Source organism: Pinus tabuliformis, chromosome 5_2 (assembly GCF_031772625.1).
Source record: "Pinus tabuliformis cultivar Carrire ecotype Pingquan chromosome 5_2, CPIR1, whole genome shotgun sequence".
NCBI lineage: Eukaryota > Viridiplantae > Streptophyta > Pinopsida > Pinales > Pinaceae > Pinus > Pinus tabuliformis.
In genome coordinates, this window is record NC_142306.1 from 369,837,640 (window position 1) to 369,855,910 (window position 18,271).

Below are 18,271 nucleotides of genomic sequence, written 5' to 3' on the forward strand. Positions count from 1 at the left end.
CATGCTTCAGAACAAGTTGGATACAGGTTCCAAGACCATATACCCGGATTCCATGGAGGTAATATTTTGCTTTCAGAAAGACACCATCATGAAGTACCAAGCTTCACATCAATATGTGACTAAGAAGCACCAAGTGGAGGTTCTCGAGTTGGTCTTTCCCCAAACTTTGGAGTCATAATTTTTTGTCTTGTTAGGTTGTCTCTAGCCTATTTTGTCTCACATGGGTACATGTGGAAAATGTAATATTATTTGTAAACATGTTGTAAGTGAAATTCCAAGTGCCAATAGTGGAATGTGAAATGTCATCATGTTACATAATGAGTTACTTATAAAGAATTTGAAGAGTCATGAGGGTAGTCAAAGAGTCACAAAGGGGAATGTCAAGGGTCACCCCACCCTTTGTTATAAATAGAACCTCATAGAATAGACTTTTGGGAGCCAAGATTTTGGCTAGGCTTAGGCTTAGAAAAGGCTTGGGAGTATTATGAATAGCCTTGGCTTCTCCATAGCATAGAGCGAGTATACTTATTTGGAGGAGCATGTCTTCTTGACTGTAATGTTCCACTATTGGGGCTAGTGGTCGTCAATGGTGTATGTATGGATGGAACTTTCACTTATAATAATAATATTGGAGCCAACACGCTTGCATGCATATGTTGTTAATGTAGTTGGACTATTCTGGTTGCTTTAGCAATGTATGTTGTTTAACTTACACATTTTCTTATGAACTACTTTGTATGCAATTGTACAAATCTTTTTGAATACTTGTTTTTGGACTACCTCATCACTTTAATTTGTGGACTATTCTGCATTTTAGCTTGTGATGGCATTCCGCTTGTGTGTTCCTTTCAAGTTGCATACTATTACAGGCTTCTAAGGGGTGCACTTCATTTTCCCATACGTGTGTTACAACCTTCATGCATTGCACTTGTCTCTTCGCAGGGTCACACACTTGCTCTCACCCAAAGTTATCATACTTACCTCTGTGCACTACCGCGGTCAAGGCATTGCACTACCACCCACTGCAAGGACTCCTACTCCAAACGGTTTGAGGTCTAGTTGGGACATCATATCGGGGAGATCCTGTGAATGTTGGTGGGTCCAGCACCATCAACACTTTCCTTCAATGCTTCAAAACATATAAGTACCAATGCTCACCATTCATGTACAACCACCTTGTTGTTGGTGCTACCATATTGTTAAATTTCTCAATTCCTTCCCCTTCCTAGTGGATTTTGTTTATTTTGAATTTTACAAAATGGTAACAAAATTTAATTTCTTCCCTACATGAAGGAAGATTTTCCTCATCTCCTCAATCTACTACTTCTTGTTGTGGGAGAGAGCCAATTGGCACATGTGAAAAGATATGTTAGTGTTTCCATCATTAACCCTAATTGCTTCCAAGTGACTTGATAGCTTTGAGGAAGGAGTGGAGACATTTCTACAAAGTTATACAACACAAACTAAAGCATGGACGAAATTGACTATTTTGGGCATGAAAAGAGATGCATTCTTATGGTTCAGACTTGATGGTTGAATCAACTACCCAATTATTTCAAGGCATGGGAGAGGAAAATATATAGAACAATGACATATTGGTGAAAGCATTGAAGCCATAGTGAGTTTGATAAGTGTAACACATTACAATTAAGTGGCCTTCTTAATGAAGGGTGAGATGCAATAGCAACAATGGTAGTAGCAACAACATTGGATAGCCATGTGACCTTCTTGGTGAAGGTTGGATTGAGACAATAATGGTGGAAGTAACAATAGAATTGGATAGTTAAGTTATCTTCTTAGTGAAGGTTGAGTTGCATTTATGGAAATGATATTGGATAGCAAAGCAACTTTCTGAGTAAACATTGAGTTTCAGTAGCATCGATGTTTGCATCTAGGAAGCGATGTGTAACAAAATTTGAGAAAAAGCACTTAAGATCAATAGGAAGTTTGAGAAATGGGTAGTTGCATGGAGATTCCAACAAGAACATTATGAAGTGATTGAAGGAGTCGATAGTGAATGTGACAGTTTGAGAGGTAGACTTTGTAGGACATCAAAGTTATTGGAGATGTTGTTATGTGAAAACAATAGTTTCAAGTGGAAGAAGATGTAAAACCCTTACCTTATAGTTGGTAGTGATATGCTTGGTTGTCCATTAAGATAGTCATTCACAAGCATCAATCAGTTGTGATGATAGGATACAAGTCTACATGAGCTCGCCTTTGACAATATTACATTATGGTAAGGCACACCTAAGCGTCAAAGAGCTTGGTGGAGAAACTTGGCTAAGTATGGTAGCAAGATGAGAGTTATAATCTGGGGGCTTTTGAATGTAATTTTCACAATGGATTTGATGATGGATGCAATTTTCCTTGGCTCACAAGTGTGTTGGATAGAAGTGCCTTCACTTACAGGAACAATGCCTTAGTTCATGGGGAGGAGTGCCTATTACAAGTGGACACACATTGTAATTTGGATGGATGGATGTTTAGCATGACATGAAGCATACATAATGGTATGGAGTGCATTGGATGTTATTTAAGGGAGGTAGTTACAACCATCATATGCACAAGACTCTAGGAGGTATTAAAATCGAGTGCATAATGCAGTTGGATGTGTACCTAAGGGAATAAGCATTATGAGACTTGGTGGATGGATGGAGTAGATTACAAATTTGGGTTCACTTGGGGATGGAGCATGGTGTAATGATCCTTGTAATAGTAAATTACAAGGCACCTTACAACTATATGAAGAGAACATAAAGCATGTGCAAAGTGAATTCATCATTAGTCATTCATGGATCGAGGGGACAAGGAGTTATGAGGTCTTGAGTTTCGATTTTGGCATAGTGAACAACTCATATGCTAGTTGAGTCTTCGATAAGAAACACAAAGTACATAAACAACTTGACAAGTGTCTAGGATGTGGAAAAACTAGACAAAAATTGTTACAGGTGAAAAAACAGAATTGTAGGAAGAAGGTCCATTGATCCTTCAAGGGTTAGAACGATGAGTATTGTGGCTATAGGAAACTATGCCTTGGATATTTGTCTATATGTAAAAATGCCGCAAGTGGAAGGTTGAACTCCTTGTTGTATATTTGTAATATTCTTCATGTTAATAAAGTTAAGATATTTCCTTGGATGTTGCCCATGCTTCTATTTTGTGGTCTCTTTTTGCGTGTTGGTGTTACTGTTCCTTACATTATATTGATGAATATTGAGCAAGTGTTAAAGTATAGTTGAGATGCTTTAAGGCCACAATTCAACATATGACTATTTTTAGATAACTTTATTATATTGAACTTGGTTGTAGATCTAACAAGTCCAAGCTCAAGGCTTGGTTAATAAAAACACCTTAAATGAAGAGGTGTAGTTTGGTTGTAGTAGGCATAGGTTGGTCAAGCCCTCGTGGCAAAGGCAAAGTAGTTCCACATGACATAGGGTGCTACAGTGAAAATTTCTAGGTAGGGTTTTATGTTTGTGACACTTTAGATTTGGTGACAAACCTAGCTAATAATGGTTGGCATGCATATGTTTGATTGTTTTAATTATATTTGACATTTGTATTTAACTCGAGATGTATATTGGATAAATCTTATCGTTCATACATATTTTTCCTTTTCATGTCATTTTTTTAAAGTTTGTTTGTGACTTGTGGGACTAATATTTGGGTAAAAAGCCACAACTAAGGAGCATCTAAGCCATCAAATCACCTAAGGATTGCAATTAAAAACCTTGATATAAGGAGTTCCTTGACAAAACACCCTATCACCAATTGTTCTACATATCGTGTGTATATTTTTATATCAAGTTGATGTTGGTGTTGTTTGATTTATGAAATGTATCATGTATGTTAATGATTAACATCATTAATGATTTTTCTTATTTAAAATTAAATTTGAGATGTAACACTTATTTAAATTTGAGATGTCATATAACGTTTTACTCTAGTTATATGAAATAATTTTTTGGATTATCATTGTAAAATTTATAATCATATAATATCATTATATAATATTCAACTCTTTTTCATCGTGAATTCTTTTTTGTACAAGAAGACACAACATCTTTAGTAAACATCTTTACAAACTCGATTGAATGATTGCCTTCTCTAATATTTAAATTGATTTTTTGGATCAAATGATATTTTTAAAAATGGCTCTTAAATTTGTTTACTAAACTTCTCATTAATTTTGATGAAATTAAAATCATACTTTTGTGATTTATAAGGTGGTTGCTACTTTATCCCACTTCTTGTTGCCATTCACATTGTCCCATGTGTATAGGAGACTTAAATTGTTTAATTAATAAGGTGTACATTACTTCTTTTTTTTATACTTTTTGTGATTATAAGATGGACATTACTTTTGTGATTTGGTCGACATTAACACAACCCATAGAGGCTTTGCGCAACAAACTTCTTGTTCCTAGTCACACTTATTTGACATGCAATATGAGACTTACATTATTCATGAGGAAAGATGATGAATACTTAGATTGATGAGTATTAAGGTATTTTTCCATTCACATATATCCCACATGTATAGAAGTCATATATTTCTTATTTAATTGGTGGATGTTGCTATTGTGATTTATAAGGTGGATATATTTTGTGATTTGGTTGACATTAATGTGGGCCATAGAGGCCTTGGATAATGAACTTATTGCTACCAGTCTCACCCATCCCATATGTAATACAAGACTTACATTTTGTGATTTATAAGGAATGGTGATCAATAATTAGATTTATTAGTTTAGGTGGGAGGCTCTAAGTCATGTTGCTTTGTTATGACTTGGTTGATTTATAATAAAAGGCGGGTGCATATGTAATACGAGACTTACCTTTTATAATTTATACGGAAGTAGTAAGTTGAAGGTGATTAATAATTGGACTGATGAGTAGTAAGGTAGTGGAGACTCACCTATTGTGATAATTTTTAAGGACGGGTGATTAATAAACCATGTATGATTTGTAAGCAAGGTTGATTAATAAATGGATTTTGAGTAGTATGGTGGGAGAGTCTTAACTTTAGTGATTTACAAGGGATGATATGCATGAAAATTATATGGATCAAATATATACATGCCTTAAAATTCCACCTGGTGTCAAAATAACAAGCATGAGAAATGGAAAGGTGTGAATTCATTTAAAAAGTATGAATAAAGAAATTTGGGAGATGTAGATATTGTCAACCCTAATGGAAAGGCATAATGGAAAATTTAGAAGTGAAACCCCATAAGAAAACATGGAAAGGAAAAAAAAGTACAATAGTCTAAGGAACCCCTTAAAGACAAAATGATAAAAATTGAGAACATCATTATTACTAAAGATCAATGATGACAAAAAAGAGTTAGAGGATGATAAAGTGTTTCGATAGAGGATAATTTTAGTTCATAGGAAGAGATTAAGGCCATCAGATAGACAACAATGTGGGATATTGTAAGAAGAGAAGTATGAATAAGATGACATGATTTTGAATGAGAGGGAAAAGAGCACATGATCAATATTGACATGGAAATAAAAAGAGTGCACTCTAGACAATATAGGATATAGGAATCTAGATACACATATAACAATATTTGTAACATGATGAGTGAATATAAGGGTATCTCTATGACATACGGTACAAGTAAAAAATGCATCAACCCAAAAGAAATACATAAGAGAAAGGAACCATTATTTCCCTTGAGTTCTTTAGTATTGTTTAATACCTCAGCAACAAAATAAACTAATCTAAGTAGCGAGTAAAGCAATAGCATGCAATTAAACTCGGTATAAATAATTCATGTACTAGGTAGCCATATATTGGTGGGGAGATAACTTTAAGTATATTCTTGAAGCAATTCTTATGTTTTGGCAATCCTTGGCCTATATACCAAAAGGTGTCATGGAAAAATTATGAAGATGTACTTTATATTTCTATGGTCAAGTAGAGAGGAGAATGAGGGAATTTGTTGGTTGAGTGGCGGTGTATAACAAAGCTAAAGGAGGATGTTGGTTGGGGGTTAAAGAATATCAATATTTTTGGCAGTTCCTTGGTGGGTGGAAGTTTATGGAGGATGCTAACCAGCGACAGTTTATTGAGAAATATTATAAACGAAGGTATAAAAAGGTAGGGATTTTCATAGATTGGATCAAAGGTTCAGATAAAAGTCTGAAAAAATTCTCAAACCAATGGGAGGCACTTGCATAGCAATTTACATTAATTGGTCAAAAATTGGTGTGAAAAATGGGTAGCAAAGATACAATCTTAATTGGAATGACTCCATCCTCGGCTATAGAGAAATAATATTTGTTTTCTTGATGAAATGATTGTCTCTTTACAGGAAAGATGTTAATTTTACTGTCAATCAAGTGGGGGACCCTTAATCCATGGATTTTTGGTCTTAATGATGGAAATATGCTCAAGAGTTGGGTCTTGAAGGAGATTAGGAAAATATGTGGAATACATTCACAAAAAAAATAAAGATGGGCCATATTGGGCAAGGAAATGAAAATTAATATATCTATATGACAGGAAGTGAATATTGTGCTTGACTATGATGCAAAGTTATCTTATATATAATCCTAGAGAACCTATTTGGTGGTGGACATAGATCTAAAATTGTGGCTTCATAAAGACATGAATATAGATATGGTTAACATTAAGGAACAAGGTTATAATTTGGGATGTATATAGGGTCCTACAATCTACTTGTTGTGCAAGTCAAAGGAAGAAAATATTTCACACCCAATAATTAAATGCCCTTCTAACCACCAGTTTCAAAAGAAACAAAACAAGTTATCTGTATTTCAAATGTATCAAATGTTGATTTAGTAGAAGGTTGATTAAGACAATGGTTTAATAAGAAAGAGCGTGAAATATGTTAGGGCCTTGACACGTCTTATTTATGGGAGAATTTGAATAGATATGAAATCTTCAAATTTTGAATACAAATATATCCCCACATTCCAAGTAATATCCCAAGTGAAAGCCACAATCCCAATGTAAGTGTAACTATCAATCAAAGGGTTCTTTACATGTGGGAGAATTGAAAATTGATTAGTCACATCAATGGGGCTTCTTCAATGTGGCTATGTATGGATATGGTAAGTTCAATAACATGAGAGGGATTGTGTTTCACTCATATTCTCATTTTTGTATGTTCAAAGCAGGCTTCATGTCATGGTTCAACAACTTTGTGGAGATTTAGGCTCTGGGTGTATTTATAAAGTGTGCACTAGATACGAATGTTAAGCACTTTAGGATGTATGGTGACTTTTCTCTTGTCATTAATTGAATGAATGGTTCAACTCAACTTAGAAATGTTTAACTCAATCTCGTTGGATATTTGTTGTTGGAGGTGGTTGCCTATTTTGATAGTATTTTTTCACTAATGTGTACAAAAAATTAAACCAAGAAGTAGATAAAGTGTATAAGGACATGAAAAAGTGGTTTGAGGATATTATGGTTTTGGAAGAGATTAGAGATGGAGCTACCATCTCTACTTTATCCACGATCTAGAGCTTCTTTTCTTTCTCTTTGGTGATGTTTATCTTTATTTTTGCTACAACCTTGTGATGTTAGGGAGTTGTTTAATGGATGATCATGTAGACAAATCTCTTTTTTGCTTCAAAATAGCTTTATTTTATCATGTATTCAATGGTTTTTTGAAAATTTGACTCTTTAATCATATGTATCCAAATATGCATGGTGATATATAAAAAATATTTGGATGACAGGGGTCTTTTTCTTTGTTGTTGAATGTAGGGTTCTAGGTTTCTAGACCTTGGTATTTGAACCTTTCAAATGTTCTATGACATTCTAGGAGTGTAATTTCTTTTCTTACTTGATTAGAAGTTGTGATTTTTTAATCGAAAAAGAATGTTAGAGCATAGAAGTAAAAACAAGTAAAAGGAAAGGCTTAAAGTAGAATACATTCAAATTTGTAGTCGAGTCCTCCATTAAAACTCCATAAAATTTTCATTTTTAAGACATAAACTAGGGGTAGTTGTTTCATTTATAATCAAAATTTTACAATGTACATCCACCAATATTGATCATTTTACTATCAATTATAAATCATTCAAATTGTTACATGCATTGTTTGGGTCCAATAAATTTTAGAATATAAGTGTAATGATTTTATATACTTTAATAATATATCAAATCAAATTAAAAATATTATTAAACATATCTTTTATATAATTAATTTTTTTATCAACGATATAATTTCACCCATAGGGCGTAGAATAGATGGTGATAGGGCGTCCTGTTAAGGCACCTTGTGGTGTAAAGGTTACTAGTTCGAAACTCTATTGGCAAAAATCCAGCCATGTTAAGGGTTGTTGTGGCCCAGGAGGTTGCGATCCCCATGTGATTTTGACAGATTATATGCCCTTGGGCCACGACTACTCAAACCGCAAGTTAGTCATGTAGTCATCTTAGGACTCACATAAACTAGCAAACAAAAAAATGATATAATTTCAAAATTTTACCTTCTACATAAATTATTTTATAAGATCAAACCTTTTATATTGCTATCAAAAATATTTACATGGATAAGTATTGTAAGCTATTAGTCTGCCACTTAGGAAACCAAACTAGTAGCAAAAGTTTAAAAATTATAGTTTCATACTGCATAGCCTATTAGATTATCTTTTAAATTGTAAAAATAACTAGAAAATAGACTAAACCACAAGATAACAATCATGACAATGGCAGTGCCAAATAAGAAACTTTGTTTAAAACATCTAGATTGCTTGATAATTACCTTGATGGAGAATCTAGCAATTTCGACAGTTGAGGCTCGTCGTCATCATCTAAGGAAGAAAAGTCAAAGTTTTCCAATTTCTTGGAAAGAAAAAAAACTTTCTTGTTTAACCTATTCACTTTGTCCATTAGTTCATCTATGCAAATCATAAATTATTATTGAGTGCCTATTCGATCTGTAGACATCCTGCCCATGAGTAAAATGTCAATATAGGTTGACAATTTGCATGTAGGAGTAATAACGAGCTTTGGTAGAGTTTCCTATATTGAGTATCCAATCCCTAGTGTCCCAATCAACCTGCATGGCAGGAATGAATCTTCTAGTCAATCTTAGTCTTCAACATCAAAAATTTCTCTTTGAACCATGTCAGGGATGATATCCATGTATTTAGTTATGGCAATGCAAGCCACTACTTGGGTGCAAGTCTAGCTGGGAGAGTGGAGAGATGTGTTGGTGGCTATAAAGGGCGTAGGAAGACACCTCCTCGCTAATTAGGGAGAGACGTTGCCTAACCATGATTGAGAAGAATGGAGAGGGGAAGAACGAAGGGGGAAGACATAGAGAGGAAGGGAGAGGTCATAGATCAAGATGAGGTTGAGAGGGGAGATAGGGGAAAAATAAGAGGTGCACTAGAAGCAAAAGTGATAGAGGTGGAAAGGAAATAGGAAGAAATAAGTTGGATAAAACCCAACCTTTGGCAAACCAAGTAGAGAGATATAGGTGAGGAAAGTAGCAGAACCTCTAGAAAAGGGATTAGAATTAGAATTAAAAAAATAAACCACCCAAAATTAATAATCCAAGGGAGGGGAATATACCTTTCTCATCCTTTCAGCTTAGATCAAGTGTAGTATTTGTTCTTATCTATTTAATATCTAATATGTGGTAAGGGGTGGCAGGAGGGTCTATCCTTCACCCTTATGAACAAATAGGCACATAATATGCCTGAGTTCTGTGTGTAGAATTCAAAACAAAGTTGAATATCTAGCGCTGTGGCAGGGACTGGAATTAACAATAGTAAGGAAAATATTTGAAGACTTAGTGTTCACAGACTTAATGATCATCATTCAACAAGTGTGGAAAGCATGGGGATTGCAAAACTCTACTCTTCCTCCTATATTACAAATGATTTTTTTACAAACATTACAATTTGAACAGAGAAATTTTTTCCATGTGTATAGAGAATTGAATGCAAAAGTTGATTCATTAGCAAATAAAGGATCCACACTGGAATAGGCGAATTTAGAATTGGATCAGGGTTTGAAAATAAACATATCTTTATCATGATTCTAATGAGAAAATTATATGCTCAAAATACAATCCATAAAGGCTTTTATTGCTAAAAGGGAAGTAGCTCATCATTCAAGCAAGTGGATTCCAACTCCTAATATGACATTAGCAATAATGGATTGATAGCCTTCATTAATTATCCATCCATGAAAATCTATGAAGGAGTACCCATGTCTATATCACCATAACTTATGGCAAAGGGACGAGGCAACATGTGTGCATAGGTGGCCACAATATTTAATTTCTCAAGGAAGGAAGTGGCATAGGAAAGTGAGAGGAGCTTCGACCTTGCTAACACATTTAATTCAACATAGAATGAAGTTATTTTGATTCTCCCTTGGTATCAATTGATAGACATGCCAAGGAATATTCGTGATTCAAGGATAGATTCAGAAGCCTTGCCAATTAATGCTCCAAGGTGGAAAAATAGAAGCAAAAGAGGATATAGGTGGCTCAAAATTGTTAACTTTTGAACTCATTTTACGTGGTTGTTGAGTGTTTATAGTCATGAGAAAGGGTGTTCCTCAACTTTTGGAACTCAAAACATGGAGTGACAATGACATTTCATGATGGATTTAGGGACATCCCTCCACGAGGATAAGCAAACAAAAATGAATCAACTCCTAAAACAATTATTAGAGTTAGTGGAAGGGTTGTTGAACACCCTGAAGCAAAGGAGTTCCACAGAGGAAAAGGAGAGGAACACATATCAGTTGTTAATGGACACCAAATATGAATTGTTGAAGAGCACGATGGAAAAGTTTCAGGTTGAGGCTCGAATTGAATTGGAAACTATCAAAACTATATTGACAAAGGTTGACAAAAACTTCAACAACGGAGCAAAATTCACTCTGGAAGAGGAAAATACCAACGAGGGACTTATGAAGAAAAAATCCAGAAACACCCTAGAGGCAAGGGTAGGAAAACAAGGGTAAATAATTTAGTTGCAAGGAGAAGTGGACAAAATAGGATTACCGTCTGCTAGATAAACTATCAACTTTAAAATCTATTGATGTTATGCAGGTACATGTTGATATTAGGAGTTTTTTTTGTAGAAATTACAACAAACATTTGTTTAGAACAGTAGGAAAAATTTGTAATAAGCATAGATTATCAATATTTTGGACTTTTGAATGCAATGTAATTGTGGAACATGAAGAATTATGTAAGGGTTATGGCCCAGAAACTAGATTTTCAATTTAAAATAAAAATTTTGTCTGTTCCTTTGAAAATAACAATCCAAGGGAGGGGTGAAAAAACCAAACCTTACTATCCCACAACAAAGCCAAAACACTAAAAATAAGAAGTTTAGTAATGTGGAACTATTCAGAATAGAGATGAAAACAATGTCAAACTTGAAATTCCTTAAAGAGACCATATTGATCTAGAGGTGATGCATCAGGTGCTAGTTAATTTCCAGTTGATAACTGCAACTAAGCCTGCATGCAACAATACCTCCATTGCAAAACCCACATTAGCTCACACTCCCTTTAAACTAGTGCCTCCCATAAATGGTAACTTGGAAAAATCCTCTTAGAGCTGCCGAGGAGTGTTTGTTTATTGGACCAACATTATCATGTTGCTCTCCACCTTAGGATTGAGTTTTAAACTTCCCCCACCATCCCATGTCACAATGCTCGTTTAATAGCCCATCAGTTTTCGTAATTAACTTTGAGGTGCATCTGCAAACTGAATTTCTGACAAATAGTCCTCCCTAGGACTCCCATGTGACGAAAAAAATCACCTCAACATCCTTCCACAAATTAGTCAACTTCCCCATTAAGCCTGATTGTACTAGATTGCATGTAGAACACCATTTGGTGCCAATTCTGCTTCCTTTCCTTAAATTCTCAGCACTCATTTCAATCAATAAAAGACATCCCCCATGTGAACACCCACTATAGGGATAAATTTACCTTGTACAATTAATTACACCTAAAAAAACCTTAATTTTATAATATATTTTCCAAAACTTTAATACTTTTATAAAATTCATTTCCTCAACAACGACACAATAATTTTCAAACAATCAAAGTTCACATACAAAAGGGTAAGGCCAAAAAAACACTTTAGAATATTTGGAATTTTGGATGGATACATGTGGACTTGTTCAGTTTTTAAAATGCTTTGCTCCTTAACTATGTTTTCCCAAGCATTCAATTAGATCCACCCAACAAACCCATTTGAAGGTTTTTTTCCTTTCACAACCAAAACTCGAACAATATTAATAGTTGCAACATAACATAGTCCCTACCTCAACTACAAATTAATTAATTAAGGATGTGTGGAGTGCGGAAAAAGCACAATGAAAGCTTCCTCCACTCTTTCATACTTTGTGTAATGACGTATCACCCAAAGCAATGCCTAACAAAATTCGTAAGACAACGAATTTTCACTTAACTGGAGAATTAGTGTGGGTGTTTATCCGATTAATGCGTGTCACTATTACAAGGGTCAAATGCAAGCATGTGTATCCATAACATTTGCACATGTCAACAACTAAAACAACTCACCATATACCAATATAATAAAGGATTACCGGTAAACATTAATGTTAATCATTGCAAGAAAAAACATTAATCCTACTTTAACTAAATATTATATCATGAAATATTTGTAATGACAACAAGTGACATGCAAATTATTGAAAGCATTTAGTACTAGAGCATGCGAGAAAGGACAAGTGTGTAGGGAAACCATATATGGGAAAACTGTGTGAAGACGAAAATGTTTGTGAAGATGTGGGAACCTGCAGTGGCAGATACTAACTATGGTGCAGATGACTCTGCATTCAACATTAAAAAATTAATTAAGGATTGGTCGTACTATTAATAGCTATTCAATGAATCAACAAGCAATCATGCCATCGCTCAAGTGCTTGTTAACATTTACTCTAACGCATTATATAATGATTACTAGTTGTAAACATATCAATAAAATCATATCTATCGATATTATAAAATATTCTTTTAGACATTTATTCAACGAATCGACATGTAATCAGCACATCGTTTGAGTGCTTAATGACATTTACAGTTTGTAAATAAATAAAGAAGATGCACAGGTCTTCGCAATAGGTATCTGTCATAACAAATTGAAATGATGCGCAAGTCCCCTTCGCATAGTTCTTTTGATTTGCACACTTCTTCCACACATTGCCTCGTTTGCCAGCAACATTTTGGCAAAATGTTACATAGATTTAATTAACCTTCCGCAAGATGGATTAGCAGATAAAAATAAATAGACTTAATTTTACAATTAACAGAACCTTCGTTGTCAGTTTTAACACACACACACACATATATATAATGATAATAATAATAATAATAATAATAATGCTTAATGCTACAACTATCAAAAGCTCTCTTTATGGTAAATGCAAGCATTTATTCCATGAACCGACACACAATAATGACATTTTTCCAATGCTTAAAAACATTTACTATAATGTATCTATAATGATTATTGCTTGTTAACAAATCAAGAATATCGGTATTATAAAATAGTCTTTTCGACATTTATTCTGTGAATCGATGTGTAACTAGGACATCGTTCGAGTGCTTAATAGTATTTACTAGTCGTAAACAAATCAAGAAGGTCTACATGGCTTCGTAACCAGTATCCATTCTAGAAAATTGGAAGGATGTGCGGTCAAACCTTTGTTCCCTCATTTCTACAGCTCCACATACGTTACCCATTGTGATCAGGACATCGTTTGAGTGCTTAATAGTATTTACTAGTCGTAAACAAATCAAGAAGGTCTACATGGCTCTGTAACCAATATTTGTTCTAGAAAATTAGAAGGATGTGTGGAAAAGGGATATGTGTGGCAAAACGTTTGTCCCTCATTTCTACAACTATGCATACATTGCCCCTCCCCACATATCAACTCCCCCCTAGTGTTGATTAGTGTATATTAAAAAACTTACTTAAGGCTTAATCTTATCATTAATATATATATATTCAGAACTTATGATTAATAGAGCTTGTGTGAATAAAATCCTATTGAATTTTGCTATTGGTTCTTGTTTATTTGTCTTATAGTATGCCCATGAAGCACAAGGAAGAAACAATGCAATCATGAATAAAATGATGTTATGGCATTTTACTTGTATTAATTAATCTTCTAAAGTTTAATGGTTATAGTTATTTTAAATAATTATTGTGTGTGAAGGTGCAGAGGAAGAATTATGGAAGCTTCTTCTGCACCTCTGCACTCCGCACAAAGAACATAAATCATTTGAGTGCTTAATACCATTTACTTTGAAGCATTGTGTAATGATTACTCATTGTAAACATATCAAGAAGATCGTATTTATCGATATTATAAAATAGTCTTTTTGGCATTTATTAGGTGAATCGACGCATAAACAACACATCATCCTAGTGATTAGTAGCCTTTACTTATTGTAAACAAGTCAATAACATGCATAAGGATCTGTAGCTAATATTTGTTATATCATATTGAAATGATATGCAAATCCCATTTGCACACTTCTTCGGCACGTTGCCTCGTTTACCGACAACATTTTGGCAAAATGTTATATAGATTCAATCAACCTCTCGTGGCACAGATTACCAGATATAAAAGAATAATCGGTACATAATGTGGACATCGTTTAAGCGCTTGATAACATATTAAAATAATAATTAAGGTTTAATATTACGATGAACCAAAGGTCCCTTCTCAGTTAACGTAAGCATTTATTTAGTGAATCGACGTAATGAGGACAACATTCCAATGCTTGATAGCATTTACTCTAACACATTGTGTAATTATTACTGACATCATTCCAGTGCTTAATAACATTTACTCTAACGCATTGTGTAATGATTTTTGACATCATTCCAATGCTTGATATAATTTACTCTAACGCATTATGTAATGATTACTGCTTGTTAACAAATCAAGTAAATCGTATCCATCGATATTATAAAATAGTTTTTTCAGCATTTATTCATTGAATCAATGCGTAAACATGGCTCTGCAACCAGTGTTTGTTCTAGAAGACTAGAAGGCAGAAGAGAAACATGTGCAACATAACCTTTGTTCCCTCTTTTCTACACCTTTGCAAACGTTACCCCTCCGCATATATCAACTTCTCGTAGTGCGATTAGCGAATATTAAAAACTTAATTAAGGCTTAATCCTATGATTCACAGATATCTTTTCATATCTTAATGGCAAGTATTATCGAAATCATAAATGTTCGTAGCAAAGTAATGGTAAACTCATTATATATTTAGAGGTTATGCAAATTCAAGCCTATTGATTTTTTCCAATGATTCTTGTTTATTCATGCTACAGAGTTGTTGTATTTTTACGTTGTTTACAGTAAGAAGAAATTGTAACAGGTTCATATCCTCTAAAGGTTGTCCATGTCAAAATGAACAAGGGAACACATGCCATTGACATATGGAACCTTGTTCAGAATCTAGAAATGAAATGGGGCATGAAGTTTAAGTATTCTTGTTTTAGCATTGTAAAAAGCAACATGCAACAATATACATCACTCAGTAAACCCATATTTGTACGATATCGAAGGCCGAATTTTAGTACACAGGAAGGAATGAAGCAGCAAGTCAAATTGACATCTTTGAGAAACTCATAGCTTATAGATGCACTCTTTATGGCAAGAGAATTTATAGTATTATTTGTCTTGCATGCTCAGTTATTGTCTTGTTTCAAACAAGGACAATGAAGAAGCTCCGAAAACTCTATAATGCAATACAAAAAGAGGTGTCTAATTCTAATTATAGTTTGTTTAATGCTCAAACATAGTAGCCATAAAATGTAAGCAATTAGAGAATAGAGTGACAACATCTCTAGTATTTATTGGGAAAATTACGTATGTGTAAAGGATTCAATGTGAAATTTGTGTTTACTTGGGTTATGTACATATGAAGAGAGGTTTCTGAAGCAATGTAATCATGGTGATCACTTCAACAATATTGCCTTAGAATCCATGTGGGTAGATTTCTATCTACTACACCGATTACTTAGACAAAATCACATTGATTATAATAAATCAACAACTGTAATTTGTCCAAATTTCATGAATTATGGCCTTTATTCTAATTGCATGTAATCTACTTATTATTTACTAATTTTGCTATATGTATTTATGTCAATATTGAAATTGCAATGATTATAGGAATACAATAATTATGAATTAATTATGCTTTTATCGTTGCAATTGATTCCATAACTATTGAAAGAAATGCAGTTGGGGGGAGCATGTAGATTTATCATGCATATTCAACTAGGGAAATAGAAAATTAATAAAAACAAGTTCAGTTTTGTTATTGGATTTTGGGGAATTGAAAGGAATACTGAAATACATGAATGAACTCATAAATAGTTTTAAAAACATCTTTATTTTAGTATCTTAAATTAATTTATTTACTTAAAGAAATAAATAAATTGATAAATTGCATTATTAAATTTTGGGAAAACCCCAAAACATCTAAATGATATGTGTAGAGTGTGGAGGAAGCTTTCATTGTGTTTCCTTTGCAGGTTTGCATCTATGCACTCTACAAGTTGCAATGTGAGGCATAACCATTTCATTATTAAAATAATGTGAACACAATTATAGAAGCAGACATCACAGGAGGCATAGAAAAGGGAGAAGAAAACATACAAGAAACAAAGAAATATGCAAATTAAATTAGCAAAATATTTTAAAATTAGGGAAATAGATTTTAGGAAAAACCTAAAACATATAAATGATATACGCGGACCACAGAGGAAGTTTTATTGTGTTTCCTTCACAATCTTGCATCTCCACATTCTGTAAATTGCAATGTAAGACATAACCATTTCATTTCATATAATGTGGTGACAATTACAGAGGCATATATCACATGAGACACAATGAAAGGAGCATAAAACAAGCAAGAAACAAAGAAACACGCAAAATAAATTAGGAAACTATTTTTTGGTTTACGAAAATATAACGAAAAAACTTTTTACACTTGGAGTAGGGCAACGACTAAATCAGTGGTGATCTACATCGACGTAGGGTATAGCCAACGAATTAAAAAGAGTTATTTAGATACATGTTACCCTTGGGAATTAAAAGTTATTTATTCGGAAAGTATGGTAATATGTTATTTTGTGTTTGTAGGGCCTGCCGAAAACTACGTACTAAACCTTTTCTGGATTCCTAGCTCGATAATGAGGTAAGGTGGAACGCTTCTATGTTCCAGTTTCATATGATCATTGTTGTTGTTTTTTTCATTTTAATTGGGTCATTTGACTATTTTTTATTATTATTGGGTGGTATAATGATTTACGTATTTATGTTTTTGTTTGGATTTTGAAGGTGCAACTTGAGTAGGCAGTTATAGGACAATGGCTTTATGGTCGTGTATCTATGTTCTGACTGGGTTCTTAGGGGTTTTGTAACTTTTCTTTTGCAATTTGTGACTATTCATTTAGATAGTTTCTTTTAGGACTACGCCCTAGTTCATTGCAGTGCAACACTAGGTGGGTTGTTGTTTGTTCTCAGTTGGGTTGGTAATCTGTTTAACGTAAAAGGTTTTGTTAGTTTAGTTTGTGCATAGAATAATGTATTCAAGTCTTTTTTGTTTTTTGGTGAAATACAATATGCCATGTGAATGAGGTAGAGCAAGGTGTGGAGTTGGTGAACGAGGAGTGTTAAGTCAATGTCACTTGGAGAGCATTGGTCAAGGGGAGGCTATAGATCCCAACCCTGTCAATAGACCTGATTTTAACAACCCTGCAACTGATCAACAAAACTCTGGCAACGTGCTTGGATATCTCAAGATGCTTTTTGAACATCTCGTAAGAGATAGACATGATGACCAAAATATGATCATCTCATTCGTGAATGATCTCCAATGCAACCAGTGGAATATGCAAGACATATTAGTGAATCTGCAAAGGGATTAGTGATGTCTACCGGAAACACTAGATCACTTTGAAGGAAAATTGGCCCACATGCATAAACATCTACACTGTGTGTTTCAGCTTCCATCGTCACCAAGTCCAAGACTAGGGAATCATGTCTGATAACTACCCCTCATAGTTAATAACTCCTAGTTGTGTATTGATCTTGAAAGTTTTATAGATCTATGTTTATTTTCCTTTTTTGGCAATGAACCAATATTTCACATTTTGTAATGTTTTTTGCTAATAAGCTATTGGCCAACAAATCTGGTGAGAGTGAGTTCGGTAAGATTTTGTCAAGTTGTTCTCGAAAATGT

General features: G+C 33.9%; 1 pseudogene; it reads left to right on the plus strand.

Annotated features, from left to right (window-relative positions):
* The first annotated feature begins 9,564 nt into the window (after positions 1–9,564).
* LOC149158995 (U2 spliceosomal RNA) lies at positions 9,565–9,671 on the plus strand (annotated as a pseudogene).
* The last annotated feature ends 8,600 nt before the right edge of the window (positions 9,672–18,271 follow it).